This window comes from Trichomycterus rosablanca, unplaced genomic scaffold (genome assembly GCF_030014385.1).
Source record: "Trichomycterus rosablanca isolate fTriRos1 unplaced genomic scaffold, fTriRos1.hap1 scaffold_300, whole genome shotgun sequence".
NCBI classification, from domain to species: domain Eukaryota; kingdom Metazoa; phylum Chordata; class Actinopteri; order Siluriformes; family Trichomycteridae; genus Trichomycterus; species Trichomycterus rosablanca.
Genome location: NW_026947128.1, coordinates 12,005 through 28,357, shown reverse-complemented (window position 1 = coordinate 28,357; position 16,353 = coordinate 12,005). Strand labels below are relative to the sequence as shown.

General features: G+C 41.4%; 1 long non-coding RNA gene across 2 annotated transcripts; it reads left to right on the top strand.

Annotated features, from left to right (window-relative positions):
• The first annotated feature begins 546 nt into the window (after positions 1 to 546).
• LOC134307540 (uncharacterized) lies at positions 547 to 16,099 on the top strand. 2 transcript variants are annotated; one of them, XR_010009987.1, is made up of 9 exons: positions 547 to 581; positions 2,421 to 2,501; positions 6,156 to 6,188; positions 8,028 to 8,108; positions 12,496 to 13,284; positions 13,983 to 14,054; positions 14,509 to 14,985; positions 15,190 to 15,269; positions 15,346 to 16,099. It is a non-coding gene; the product is annotated as an uncharacterized LOC134307540 (long non-coding RNA). The 2 variants fall into 2 exon arrangements; XR_010009986.1 differs by lacking the exon at positions 547 to 581 and having other exon boundaries at positions 1,930 to 2,501.
• The last annotated feature ends 254 nt before the right edge of the window (positions 16,100 to 16,353 follow it).

The following is a 16,353-nucleotide window of genomic DNA, read 5'->3' as shown; positions in this document are numbered from 1 at the left end:
AGTTGTCTTGGTACTTCTCACCAGGGCGCCGCCACACATGCTGGACACCATCTGAGCCAAACAAGTTTATCTTGGTCTCGTCAGACCACAGGGCATTCCAGTAATCCATGTTCTTGGACTGCTTGTCTTCAGCAAACTGTTTGCGGGCTTTCTTGTGCATCAGCTTCCTTCTGGGATGACGACCATGCAGACCGAGTTGATGCAGTGTGCGGTGTATGGTCTGAGCACTGACAGGCTGACCTCCCACGTCTTCAACCTCTGTAGCAATGCTGGCAGCACTCATGTGTCTATTTTTTAAAGCCAACCTCTGGATATGACGCCGAACACGTGGACTCAACTTCTTTGGTCGACCCTGGCGAAGCCTCTTCCGAGTGGAACCTGTCCTGGAAAACCGCTGTATGACCTTGGGCACCATGCTGTAGCTCAGTTTCAGGGTGTTAGCAATCTTCTTATAGCCCCGATATTGGTGCGTGACCATGTGTGCGATACGGATCTCTGTATGAAGCCGCCTGCCGAATTAATGACGTGCTGCTTTTTTTCTATTTCAGCAAAGCCAGGAAAGCCCAGCAACAACAGCCAGAGTGAGTGTGTTTTATTTACTAGTGCCACCATATCACACAGCGACGATCACACATCCTCGTCTAGGATTTAAAATCCACAAACATCTCTGTAGATTTAATGATCAGGCAGTAATTGAATACATCGTTTACTCTCCTCTATTAAAAGAACAAACCCTGACAATATTAAGCTAAGATTCAGGTTGTGTTGGAGACGTGACACACGCTGCAGAATTAGGATGCGGGAAGGTCTCTGGCTACTCCGTAATCAGAGTTCACCTACGCTGATGCATGCTGGGAGCTTTCATCTGGCTCAGTGTGAAAGCCAGTACACAGAAAGAGCAGCTCACGTAATATCTGTTATCCACACCAGTTATGCAGTGATTTGTTAATGCAAACGATAGTAATTAATGGTTCTTAAGCCTCTGACCCACTGAGACCTGGACTGTCTGGTGGTATGTGGTACCAGGATTTGACCTGCAGCTTGTTTAGCCTCTTTGTTTCGAGGTGGATTGTGCTCAGCCTGTTCTTCAGAAAACTGGATTTGTGTCGACCTTCTTCTGTCGCCCCATTGTTGATGCTTTCTATAGTGAACTGGAGTTGCATGGGCACTCTGACTGGCACAAGAAGGGTTGGATGCACTGTGTTGTGACATTCACCTCCACACGGCATTCACGTCCTCATGTTCCAGCCATGACCGTGACCTTCAACTCCCACCTTTCTCTAACATGTCTGATTTACACAGGTAAACACTGTTTATACAGTCACTAATCTCTCTGTGGTTCAGCCCTCCTGAGCACTGCGTGTAGAAAGTCGACCCAGTCATCTGGCTGTAATGATGTGGTCTATATCAAAGAGGGTCCTTCACCTTCTGTTTTTACTGCCCTGCAGACTTTAATGACCAGTTATGCCCACTAGCGGGTGCCCAGCTGACTGGTGGCAGTGCTGAGTTTTGAACTTGGAGTTCAGAATCCCTGCACTGGTGCGCTAGCAGATTATCCCGCTGTGCCACCCGGACAGACAGGTTTTTATTGCAACCACGTTATTGTGTTCTCTTTCCTCTACAGCCTGACACGCCCAAGGTCTTCGGGGTTTAAGCTGGGAAAAACCTACTATCCTCGGTTTCAAATGGGAACAAACATTTTGGGTTCAGTACCTATTTATTTTTGAATGAAAATACTTTGCTCTGTCTGAAACTGGAAGTCTCGTACCATATGTAGTTCACTGAAATAAAAACTAGGAGTGAATTTGGGACTCTTTTTGGCTGATGTGAGGTAATTGACTCACAGTGGTTTCATATTTAGCCATTTTGGTGTGTGGAGATCAATAATGCCAAGTTCACACTACATGGCTTTCTGATTTGGTGGGTACCTGTACAGTTCACACTACACGACTGAATCTCTGGCACTCAGGAGTCTTCTCAGTCGGTGTGTATTTCACACTACACGATTGATCAGTGATGGGGGGTTTCACACTTTACGATCTATCACCAACTGGAATCTCAGGTGAGCTTCTCTGGTCTCCCAAATATCGTTTTGTCGTGAAAATGTGAGAAGTGACGAAAGGTTTAATGATACGTCCAAAAATGCACGTCAACAAGTAGCGAGCGATCAAAGTTTGTGCGCGTGAAAACGAAGAGAAAAAATAAAATGAATCTTAGTGGATTTTGCTTGGATTGTTCTATAGTGAGTTGGAGGTTAATAGGCTAATGGGTTTTGTAGAGAACAATAAGGTCAGAAATACTGTAATACTTGTGTGTGTGTCGGTGTATTATGATATAAACTACATTAAACCCCTGTACAGCCTTTTACACACTTCTCCTGCATTTTTCCTCACACTGCATCTTGTGTTCTCATTGGCCAGTTTTTCGATATGGAATAAAAAGAACAGGAGGCGCTGCATGCTTATGACGCAGAATAATGTGGAAAGCACGCCAGTGTCAAGGTGAGCCAATCAGGTGACTTCTAATTATTAAGTACAGTTGCTAACAGCTGTATAAAAGTTAATAAAAATAAATAATCGTTTATTAGTCAAACAGTGGGCAAATTCACATTGTTGCAGCAGTGAAAGGATAGTACAGCACTCAGTACAATAAGAATAAGAAGTACAATAATAATAATAATAATAATAAAGTCAGAAAAACTCTAAAAAATATTTACAAATAATTGCACTTAGGAAAAATATTGCACACTGTTATATATCCACACGGGGAAAAAGTTACACATTTGTTAAAAATTTGATTGGAGATCACCTGTGGTAAATTCAGTTGATTAAACATATTTTGGAATGGCACACTTGTTTATAAAAGGTCTCACAGTTAACTGTGCATATCAGAGCAGAAACCAAGCAATGAAGTCAAAAGAAATTGTGTTTAGACCTCCGAGACCAGATTGTGTCCAGGCACAAATCTGGGGAAGGATACAAAAAAAATGTTAGCAGCATTGAAGTTCCTGAAAAGCACTATGGTCTCTTATTCAAAAATGGAAGAAGTTTGGAACCACCAGAACCCTTCCTAGATCTGGCTGCCCGACCAAACTGAGTAATCGGGGAGCCTTGGTCAGGGAGGTGACCAAGAACCCAATGGTCACTAAGGCAGAGCTCCAGTGTTCCCTTGAGATAGAACAACCATAAAGTAGGTCAACCATTGCTAACACACTCCACCAATCAGGCCTTTATGGTAGAGTGGCCAGATGGAAGCCACTTCTCACTAAAAGGGTTTGCCAAAAAAGACCTTAAGGATTCTCAGACCAGAGGAATCAAAATTATCTGGTCTGATGAAACCAAAATAGACCTTGTTGTCCTGAACTACAAGTGTCATGTCTGGAGAAAAACAGGCACTGCTTATCGGCTGGCTAACACCATCCCTACTGTGAAGCATGCTGGTGGCAGCATCATGCTGTGGGGATGTTTTTCTGCGGCAGGAACTGGGCGACTAGTTGCATATAGGGTACGATGACAGCAGCCAAATATAGAGAGATTCTTCAAGAAAACCTGCTCCAGAGTGCTCTGGAACTCAGACTAGGGCAACGATTCATCTTCCAACACGACAATGACCCAAAGCACACAGCCAAGATAACAAAGGAGTGGCTTCAGGAGCAGACTGTGAATGTCCTTGAGTGCCCCAGTCAGAGCCCGGACTTGAATCCAATTGTACATCTCTGGAAAGACCAAAAAAATGGCCGTCTTAAGACGCTGCCCATCCAACAAAGAAGTTTGCTATTGTCCTGTTGCCCACCCCAGCCTTGTGCAGGTTTACAAATTTTGTCCCTGGTGTCCTTTGACAGCTCTTTGATCTTGACCATAGTGAAGCGGTTTAAGTGTGATTGATTGAGTGTGTGGACAGGTGTCTTTTATGCAAAGGTTGCTGAACAGTTCACACTACACGACTGAATCTCGTGCACTCGGGAGTCTTTCAGTCGGTGTATATTTCACACTACACGACTGATCGGTGATTGAGGGTTTCACACTACACCATCCATCACCAACTGGAATCGCAGATAAGCTTCTCTGGTCAGCTGTGATGAGGGTTTAATAAAACCAGGTCCAAAAATGCACGTCAACAAGTAGCAAGTGATCAAAGTGTTTGTGTGCTGATGTGCAGCGTGAAATCAAGGAGAAAAAATAAATGAATCTGAGTGGATTTGGCAACACGAACAGTATGGATTGTTGGAGGTTAATTAATAATTTTGCAATGCAGCATGGATATAAATGTTTTGTAGAGGACGATCAGATCAGAAATACTGTAAAACGTGAGTGTGTTGGTGTATACTGCTATAAACTATATTATCCCCCGTCCCACCTGTTTACACTCCTCGCCTGCGTTTAGCTGCCAGTCACACATCTCAGATCAGATATCTGACATGCTAGAAATCATGATTCTGTCGCCGAGCGCTCAGCGAGCCAGTCGGGTTGAGTTGTTGGGTAGTTCACACTTAGCGATTAAGTTGCGAGTTGCTCCCGAGCCGGCAAATCTAGCCAGTTGCCGAGCGAAAATCAGGGCGAGAATTGTGTTGTGTGAACGAGTTCAAACATGGGGCAATAAATACAGGTAATGAGTGCAGAATAGGAGGAGCTTCTTAAAGAAAAACTAACAGGTCTGTGAAAGCCAGAATTCTTGCTGGTTGGTAGGTGATCAAATACTTATTTCATACAATAAAATTAAAATTAATTATTTAAAAATCATACAATGTGATTATCTGGATTTTTTTTTTTTTTTTTTTTAGATTCTGTCTCTCACAATTAAAGTGTACCTCTGATAAAAATTACAGGCCTGTCCATTCTTAGTAGGTGGGAAATCTTGCTAAATCGGCCGTGTATCAAATACTTATTATCCTCACTGTATATATACAGTGTATCACAAAAGTGAGTACACCCCTCACATTTCTGCAAATATTTTATTATATCTTTTCATGGGACAACACTATAGACATGAAACTTGGATATAACTTAGAGTAGTCAGTGTACAACTTGTATAGCAGTGTAGATTTACTGTCTTCTGAAAATAACTCAACACACAGCCATTAATGTCTAAATGGCTGGCAACATAAGTGAGTACACCCCACAGTGAACATGTCCAAATTGTGCCCAAAGTGTCAATATTTTGTGTGACCACCATTATTATCCAGCACTGCCTTAACCCTCCTGGGCATGGAATTCACCAGAGCTGCACAGGTTGCTACTGGAATCCTCTTCCACTCCTCCATGATGACATCACGGAGCTGGTGGATGTTAGACACCTTGAACTCCTCCACCTTCCACTTGAGGATGCGCCACAGGTGCTCAATTGGGTTTAGTCCATCACCTTTACCTTCAGCTTCCTCAGCAAGGCAGTTGTCATCTTGGAGGTTGTGTTTGGGGTCGTTATCCTGTTGGAAAACTGCAATGAGGCCCAGTTTTCGAAGGGAGGGGATCATGCTCTGTTTCAGAATGTCACAGTACATGTTGGAATTCATGTTTCCCTCAATGAACCGCAGCTCCCCAGTGCCAGCAACACTCATGCAGCCCAAGACCATGATGCTACCACCACCATGCTTGACTGTAGGCAAGATACAGTTGTCTTGGTACTTCTCACCAGGGCGCCGCCACACATGCTGGACACCATCTGAGCCAAACAAGTTTATCTTGGTCTCGTCAGACCACAGGGCATTCCAGTAATCCATGTTCTTGGACTGCTTGTCTTCAGCAAACTGTTTGCGGGCTTTCTTGTGCATCAGCTTCCTTCTGGGATGACGACCATGCAGACCGAGTTGATGCAGTGTGCGGTGTATGGTCTGAGCACTGACAGGCTGACCTCCCACGTCTTCAACCTCTGTAGCAATGCTGGCAGCACTCATGTGTCTATTTTTTAAAGCCAACCTCTGGATATGACGCCGAACACGTGGACTCAACTTCTTTGGTCGACCCTGGCGAAGCCTCTTCCGAGTGGAACCTGTCCTGGAAAACCGCTGTATGACCTTGGGCACCATGCTGTAGCTCAGTTTCAGGGTGTTAGCAATCTTCTTATAGCCCCGATATTGGTGCGTGACCATGTGTGCGATACGGATCTCTGTATGAAGCCGCCTGCCGAATTAATGACGTGCTGCTTTTTTTCTATTTCAGCAAAGCCAGGAAAGCCCAGCAACAACAGCCAGAGTGAGTGTGTTTTATTTACTAGTGCCACCATATCACACAGCGACGATCACACATCCTCGTCTAGGATTTAAAATCCACAAACATCTCTGTAGATTTAATGATCAGGCAGTAATTGAATACATCGTTTACTCTCCTCTATTAAAAGAACAAACCCTGACAATATTAAGCTAAGATTCAGGTTGTGTTGGAGACGTGACACACGCTGCAGAATTAGGATGCGGGAAGGTCTCTGGCTACTCCGTAATCAGAGTTCACCTACGCTGATGCATGCTGGGAGCTTTCATCTGGCTCAGTGTGAAAGCCAGTACACAGAAAGAGCAGCTCACGTAATATCTGTTATCCACACCAGTTATGCAGTGATTTGTTAATGCAAACGATAGTAATTAATGGTTCTTAAGCCTCTGACCCACTGAGACCTGGACTGTCTGGTGGTATGTGGTACCAGGATTTGACCTGCAGCTTGTTTAGCCTCTTTGTTTCGAGGTGGATTGTGCTCAGCCTGTTCTTCAGAAAACTGGATTTGTGTCGACCTTCTTCTGTCGCCCCATTGTTGATGCTTTCTATAGTGAACTGGAGTTGCATGGGCACTCTGACTGGCACAAGAAGGGTTGGATGCACTGTGTTGTGACATTCACCTCCACACGGCATTCACGTCCTCATGTTCCAGCCATGACCGTGACCTTCAACTCCCACCTTTCTCTAACATGTCTGATTTACACAGGTAAACACTGTTTATACAGTCACTAATCTCTCTGTGGTTCAGCCCTCCTGAGCACTGCGTGTAGAAAGTCGACCCAGTCATCTGGCTGTAATGATGTGGTCTATATCAAAGAGGGTCCTTCACCTTCTGTTTTTACTGCCCTGCAGACTTTAATGACCAGTTATGCCCACTAGCGGGTGCCCAGCTGACTGGTGGCAGTGCTGAGTTTTGAACTTGGAGTTCAGAATCCCTGCACTGGTGCGCTAGCAGATTATCCCGCTGTGCCACCCGGACAGACAGGTTTTTATTGCAACCACGTTATTGTGTTCTCTTTCCTCTACAGCCTGACACGCCCAAGGTCTTCGGGGTTTAAGCTGGGAAAAACCTACTATCCTCGGTTTCAAATGGGAACAAACATTTTGGGTTCAGTACCTATTTATTTTTGAATGAAAATACTTTGCTCTGTCTGAAACTGGAAGTCTCGTACCATATGTAGTTCACTGAAATAAAAACTAGGAGTGAATTTGGGACTCTTTTTGGCTGATGTGAGGTAATTGACTCACAGTGGTTTCATATTTAGCCATTTTGGTGTGTGGAGATCAATAATGCCAAGTTCACACTACATGGCTTTCTGATTTGGTGGGTACCTGTACAGTTCACACTACACGACTGAATCTCTGGCACTCAGGAGTCTTCTCAGTCGGTGTGTATTTCACACTACACGATTGATCAGTGATGGGGGGTTTCACACTTTACGATCTATCACCAACTGGAATCTCAGGTGAGCTTCTCTGGTCTCCCAAATATCGTTTTGTCGTGAAAATGTGAGAAGTGACGAAAGGTTTAATGATACGTCCAAAAATGCACGTCAACAAGTAGCGAGCGATCAAAGTTTGTGCGCGTGAAAACGAAGAGAAAAAATAAAATGAATCTTAGTGGATTTTGCTTGGATTGTTCTATAGTGAGTTGGAGGTTAATAGGCTAATGGGTTTTGTAGAGAACAATAAGGTCAGAAATACTGTAATACTTGTGTGTGTGTCGGTGTATTATGATATAAACTACATTAAACCCCTGTACAGCCTTTTACACACTTCTCCTGCATTTTTCCTCACACTGCATCTTGTGTTCTCATTGGCCAGTTTTTCGATATGGAATAAAAAGAACAGGAGGCGCTGCATGCTTATGACGCAGAATAATGTGGAAAGCACGCCAGTGTCAAGGTGAGCCAATCAGGTGACTTCTAATTATTAAGTACAGTTGCTAACAGCTGTATAAAAGTTAATAAAAATAAATAATCGTTTATTAGTCAAACAGTGGGCAAATTCACATTGTTGCAGCAGTGAAAGGATAGTACAGCACTCAGTACAATAAGAATAAGAAGTACAATAATAATAATAATAATAATAAAGTCAGAAAAACTCTAAAAAATATTTACAAATAATTGCACTTAGGAAAAATATTGCACACTGTTATATATCCACACGGGGAAAAAGTTACACATTTGTTAAAAATTTGATTGGAGATCACCTGTGGTAAATTCAGTTGATTAAACATATTTTGGAATGGCACACTTGTTTATAAAAGGTCTCACAGTTAACTGTGCATATCAGAGCAGAAACCAAGCAATGAAGTCAAAAGAAATTGTGTTTAGACCTCCGAGACCAGATTGTGTCCAGGCACAAATCTGGGGAAGGATACAAAAAAAATGTTAGCAGCATTGAAGTTCCCGAAAAGCACTATGGTCTCTTATTCAAAAATGGAAGAAGTTTGGAACCACCAGAACCCTTCCTAGATCTGGCTGCCCGACCAAACTGAGTAATCGGGGAGCCTTGGTCAGGGAGGTGACCAAGAACCCAATGGTCACTAAGGCAGAGCTCCAGTGTTCCCTTGAGATAGAACAACCATAAAGTAGGTCAACCATTGCTAACACACTCCACCAATCAGGCCTTTATGGTAGAGTGGCCAGATGGAAGCCACTTCTCACTAAAAGGGTTTGCCAAAAAAGACCTTAAGGATTCTCAGACCAGAGGAATCAAAATTATCTGGTCTGATGAAACCAAAATAGACCTTGTTGTCCTGAACTACAAGTGTCATGTCTGGAGAAAAACAGGCACTGCTTATCGGCTGGCTAACACCATCCCTACTGTGAAGCATGCTGGTGGCAGCATCATGCTGTGGGGATGTTTTTCTGCGGCAGGAACTGGGCGACTAGTTGCATATAGGGTACGATGACAGCAGCCAAATATAGAGAGATTCTTCAAGAAAACCTGCTCCAGAGTGCTCTGGAACTCAGACTAGGGCAACGATTCATCTTCCAACACGACAATGACCCAAAGCACACAGCCAAGATAACAAAGGAGTGGCTTCAGGAGCAGACTGTGAATGTCCTTGAGTGCCCCAGTCAGAGCCCGGACTTGAATCCAATTGTACATCTCTGGAAAGACCAAAAAAATGGCCGTCTTAAGACGCTGCCCATCCAACAAAGAAGTTTGCTATTGTCCTGTTGCCCACCCCAGCCTTGTGCAGGTTTACAAATTTTGTCCCTGGTGTCCTTTGACAGCTCTTTGATCTTGACCATAGTGAAGCGGTTTAAGTGTGATTGATTGAGTGTGTGGACAGGTGTCTTTTATGCAAAGGTTGCTGAACAGTTCACACTACACGACTGAATCTCGTGCACTCGGGAGTCTTTCAGTCGGTGTATATTTCACACTACACGACTGATCGATGATAGGGGGTTTCACACTACACGATCCATCACCAACTGGAATCGCAGACGAGCTTCTCTGGTCTCCCTTTTTTTCTTTCTTTCTTTTTTTTTGTTTTTATCTGTCTCGCGTGTGTAGCAAGTGATCAAAGTGTTTGTGTGCTGATGTGCAGCGTGAAATCAAGGAGAAAAAATAAATGAATCTGAGTGGATTTGGCAACACGAACAGTATGGATTGTTGGAGGTTAATTAATAATTTTGCAATGCAGCATGGATATAAATGTTTTGTAGAGGACGATCAGATCAGAAATACTGTAAAACGTGAGTGTGTTGGTGTATACTGCTATAAACTATATTATCCCCCGTCCCACCTGTTTACACTCCTCGCCTGCGTTTAGCTGCCAGTCACACATCTCAGATCAGATATCTGACATGCTAGAAATCATGATTCTGTCGCCGAGCGCTCGGCGAGCCAGTCGGGTTGAGTTGTTGGGTAGTTCACACTTAGCGATTAAGTTGCGAGTTGCTCCCGAGCCGGCAAATCTAGCCAGTTGCCGAGCGAAAATCAGGGCGAGAATTGTGTTGTGTGAACGAGTTCAAACATGGGGCAATAAATACAGGTAATGAGTGCAGAATAGGAGGAGCTTCTTAAAGAAAAACTAACAGGTCTGTGAAAGCCAGAATTCTTGCTGGTTGGTAGGTGATCAAATACTTATTTCATACAATAAAATTAAAATTAATTATTTAAAAATCATACAATGTGATTATCTGGATTTTTTTTTTTTTTTTTTTAGATTCTGTCTCTCACAATTAAAGTGTACCTCTGATAAAAATTACAGGCCTGTCCATTCTTAGTAGGTGGGAAATCTTGCTAAATCGGCCGTGTATCAAATACTTATTATCCTCACTGTATATATACAGTGTATCACAAAAGTGAGTACACCCCTCACATTTCTGCAAATATTTTATTATATCTTTTCATGGGACAACACTATAGACATGAAACTTGGATATAACTTAGAGTAGTCAGTGTACAACTTGTATAGCAGTGTAGATTTACTGTCTTCTGAAAATAACTCAACACACAGCCATTAATGTCTAAATGGCTGGCAACATAAGTGAGTACACCCCACAGTGAACATGTCCAAATTGTGCCCAAAGTGTCAATATTTTGTGTGACCACCATTATTATCCAGCACTGCCTTAACCCTCCTGGGCATGGAATTCACCAGAGCTGCACAGGTTGCTACTGGAATCCTCTTCCACTCCTCCATGATGACATCACGGAGCTGGTGGATGTTAGACACCTTGAACTCCTCCACCTTCCACTTGAGGATGCGCCACAGGTGCTCAATTGGGTTTAGTCCATCACCTTTACCTTCAGCTTCCTCAGCAAGGCAGTTGTCATCTTGGAGGTTGTGTTTGGGGTCGTTATCCTGTTGGAAAACTGCAATGAGGCCCAGTTTTCGAAGGGAGGGGATCATGCTCTGTTTCAGAATGTCACAGTACATGTTGGAATTCATGTTTCCCTCAATGAACCGCAGCTCCCCAGTGCCAGCAACACTCATGCAGCCCAAGACCATGATGCTACCACCACCATGCTTGACTGTAGGCAAGATACAGTTGTCTTGGTACTTCTCACCAGGGCGCCGCCACACATGCTGGACACCATCTGAGCCAAACAAGTTTATCTTGGTCTCGTCAGACCACAGGGCATTCCAGTAATCCATGTTCTTGGACTGCTTGTCTTCAGCAAACTGTTTGCGGGCTTTCTTGTGCATCAGCTTCCTTCTGGGATGACGACCATGCAGACCGAGTTGATGCAGTGTGCGGTGTATGGTCTGAGCACTGACAGGCTGACCTCCCACGTCTTCAACCTCTGTAGCAATGCTGGCAGCACTCATGTGTCTATTTTTTAAAGCCAACCTCTGGATATGACGCCGAACACGTGGACTCAACTTCTTTGGTCGACCCTGGCGAAGCCTCTTCCGAGTGGAACCTGTCCTGGAAAACCGCTGTATGACCTTGGGCACCATGCTGTAGCTCAGTTTCAGGGTGTTAGCAATCTTCTTATAGCCCAGGCCATCTTTGTGGAGAGCAACAATTCTATTTCTCACATCCTCAGAGAGTTCTTTGCCATGAGGTGCCATGTTGAATATCCAGTGGCCAGTATGAGAGAATTGTACCCAAAACACCAAATTTAACAGCCCTGCTCCCCATTTACACCTGGGACCTTGACACATGACACCAGGGAGGGACAACGACACATTTGGGCACAATTTGGACATGTTCACTGTGGGGTGTACTCACTTATGTTGCCAGCTATTTAGACATTAATGGCTGTGTGTTGAGTTATTTTCAGAAGACAGTAAATCTACACTGCTATACAAGCTGTACACTGACTACTCTAAGTTATATCCAAGTTTCATGTCTATAGTGTTGTCCCATGAAAAGATATAATGAAATATTTGCAGAAATGTGAGGGGTGTACTCACTTTCGTGATACACTGTATATGTATTATTGTACTTTATATTATTGTAGTTAATCATTATATCTATTTTACATAGATCATTTGTATGTATAATTTAGCATTAGTAGTATATATTAATATTATTATAAAAAAAAAAATACTACATATAGTATTATAAATATTTACTATGATTGTATTATTTTATATTTTTGTTATTGGTAATATTAATTTGGAAATCATTAACAAGTATTATTAGTATATTTGTATTATTACTATTTAAAATATTCATAGTATTATTATTGTTGTTAATATTATAAGTAATATTATTGTAAATAATCATAATTAATGTAGGTATTACAATGTTATAATATTCTACTTATTGTTATTATCATTATAAATATTAATTGTATGATTGTTTGTTGCTGTTTGCAGACTAGAGACTATTTCAGAACTGCCTGACGTGCCCGGATCGCACATCACGCCTTAAACTTTCTTTCTCTCTCTGTGTGTGTGTGTGTGTGTGTGTGTGTAAAAAAAAAAAAAAAAAAAAAAAAAAAATACCCCCCCCCCCAAAAAAAAACAAACAAACAAACAAACAAACAAAACCTTTCCTATTCCTATTCTAATCTGGCTTAAATATTTTTTAATCAATAATTGAACCAATTGCTCCGTATGGCAATACATTTTGGGGTTCACTAACACACCATCAATTCCATAATTGGGACAAACATCCAACAGAGACCCTGCACACAGAGTTCTGTAAAACCATCCTAAAAGTGCACAGAAACACCACGAACAATGCGTGCAGGGCAGAATTGGGCAGATTTTCTTTTTTTATTTCATTTTTTTAATTTTTTTAATATAAACACACAGAGAAGAGCAATCAACATCTGGAAACATCTAAACGAGAGCTACCCCCAACCTTATCATTATAAAGCCCTGAAACACCAAGAACTGAGCAGTGATCCCTGATTTGGGATTTGGAGTTACTGAAACAAGGAAATCTGAATCACTTAGCATGAACAAGCAAAAACATGTCAGGTCAACAGATTTCACCCTGATATTGTGCCAACAAGATTCTCTGAGTTACCACAACAATCAATTTTCAGATACACAATGTTAATTTGTTTAATTGGCTGATTGCACACGCGCACTAAGGCACACTCCGTCTGCAAACCAGGGGCTCAATTTGAATGGTGCTTCACATGCGGTTTCAGAAAGGTAAGTTATACAATATTTATTTAGTTTTAATTTTTGCTAAATGTGGGTTGTGTTTATTGGAAATAATAATGCTTATTTTACACATTCATGCATTTAGTTTGAGTTTAGGATTTATTGGGTAGCCTAATGTTATTTACTTAAAGCTAAATACAAATCAAAAAAGATTCATTAATTCTGTTGTTCTTCACAAAGCTACTCATAATGTTCTTTAGGGTTTTACTTAATCATAAGATTTTTAATGTTTGTTTTATTCCACTTTCCGCTGTTAGAAATTCTTTTCATGTGTTCCAACCCGTGACTTTTGTGTGCCGTTACTGTTTTGTATAATTATCATTACAACTTACATTCAAGTACAATAAAATAGTCGGCGCTCAGCCAGGGTGCTTAATTTCAGTAAAAAATACCCCAATTTTCAAAATTACAAACATCATTTAACTTGTTCAGAGGATGATGAAAAAAGTCTTGCATGATTGTAAAATAGTACAGTTTATCCTGTTTGTAAGTGTGGTTTATGTGTAATGATGGAATATACTGTAGATGTGGTGTTTTAAGTGTTAATTACTTAATCAATATATATTTAAGATACAGACTCATTCATATTTTTAGAATGTGTATATACAGAAGTACAGAATAACAATCCATTTTGATGCATAAATGTCAGTTATAATAGAGCTATAATGGAATTGTCTCTCCATCAGCTTCATGTGTGGTTAGGAAGACTGAAGCTGATGAATATGAATACTTGATGTCTGAAAACGACTTTGGAGGAGGTATGTACATATTAACTTATGTATTTATATTTGAATTAAAAACAAATGTCAATAATTCCTGCATACGTTTTTAGATAGAAATAAATGTGAGATAATTAAAAACACAGTCATACGTGTGTCTAAACTGTAACTGGCGTTGTAACTACTAATGCTTAGGACAGTAATTATTGGTGTGCGATCATAATACTGTAAGTTCATTGCAGTTCTAATCCCTTAAAACCCCTGACCATGATTTGGATCCACACTTCATACATATGCACATTAGTTCGAAAGGATGCACATTAGTTCGAAAGGATTTACCAGATAGTACATAGTTATTCAAGAATAATACATTGTAAGATGGTTTAATTATTAGTTAATCAGTGGTTTATTAATTATTTATTTTAATTAATGATTACAATTAAACCATTAGATTCCAATATAAAAATTAAAGTGATGTTTCTTGTTTTTTCAGATTCATGTAATTGCAGGGCTGCATGCAATTTCACCAGCTTAAGCCAAGCTGTCCTTTGGAGACACTATCGACTTCATCATGAGAAGCTTTCCTACTGGCCTTGTATTCATACAGACTGTGTGTGTCTTCAGAACAACATGTGCCTTAAGATCACATCTTTCCAGATCCCACTGCAACAGCACTTCAGTGCATCACAAACTCTTAACATTTAAGTATAGATCCTGTGATTTTCAAGAAATTTGTACTGAAAAACAGTTTCCTACTCATCTTGGAAACCAAATCTTAAAAACCGTAAAACAGTTCAGTGTCCCCATGTTTGATGTGGATTTAAAACAAACAACCGTCCAACTTTTAGCTCTCATCAAAGCAGAATCCACAAAAATACACCGTTAAGGATTTTCAAACTATAATAAGTGCGAACCCTGACGATCTAGACGCTGGTCTCAAAGGAACATGCCACTTCATCTACAGTGTCAGGTAGGTTAAGATCTGGTATTATTTCAGTGTTTTTGCAACAACGGTAACATTTTAATAAACCACAAATGTTTAGCTAGATTCTTCATAGTAAATATGCTTTCATTTTTGTGTTTATTTCAGGACCTCTGACATTGTAGCCCACCAGAAAAGTGCTGTGCTGGATTCTTCATAGTAAATATGCTTTCATTTTTGTGTTTATTTCAGGACCTCTGACATTGTAGCCCACCAGTGCTGTGCCTTTGTTTCTAAGAGAAGATCTCACAAGGTTATTCAAGAAATGTCTGGTAAGTATGCTATCAAGAAGCATGTCTATGATATGAGAAACAGTTAATTTAATGTATTTCTGTGTCTCTTTCGTAGGGTACAGATCCTGAAAATGGGCAGACCAAAGTGTTAGTTCTGGAGGTCTCTGTTGCAAGCTTGTCATTGAAGGAGACCAGAGTAGGCTGATCTCCTATCGAGCAAAATTATACCACTGGAATTACTTTGAGGGGGGCGGTGGGAGCGTATATGGAGCACAAGAGGATCAAGAGAAGGCATACAGAACCAGCTGAGGAGAAGGGGTAGCCGGCTTCCGTTACCAGCTATCAAGCTGACAAAGGTGCGCTCATTACGCAACAAAACTCAACACTTCTGAAGTTCGATGGGGATTACGGACAGACCAGCCTTTTTAGTTTTACTGAGACCTGTCTTTCAGCAGACACAGATAACCAGTTGCAGGGGTTTACCATCATTGGCCTTGACAGAGATGCGACCAAAACAAGGAAGACGCTTGCGGGCGGTCTCTGCATGGCTGTAAACAGCAAATGAGCGACCAACTACACAGTGAGAGAGACGGAGAGCTATAGACAGTACGAACTCTTAACAGTGTCATTTAGACCACACTATCTCCCACATAGTGGACAATTTTAACAGGGCTGTTAATAGAAGAGATGGAACGATCGATCGGCTATGTATTGGTTTTAATCTAAATTTGCGATTGGTGATCGGCAGATATTTCTTAAATGTAGCTGAGTCGATCGCAAGCGCCTAAAGCAGACCTGGGCGTCATACGCCACATCCGGCCCACGTGGGGTTCGTGGCAATTAAAAATAAATGTACATCACACATGCTATATACTGTATATATGTCTATGGATTTATGTGTGTGTGAGATGAGTATATCGTGAGATGAGTATATCGTAATCTGTCATGGAACAGAACTAAATGTGATTGACGGTCGATTTTTTTTTAACAAAAGGTGAACTGATTTATTTATTTACTGAAGTCAGACGTAAAGCTGTTTAATACAGGGGTGTCCAAACTTTTTTCTAGGAGGGCCGAAGTACGCCTGTGGGAATTTGTGCCCGTTCAGTCAAAAGATGCACTG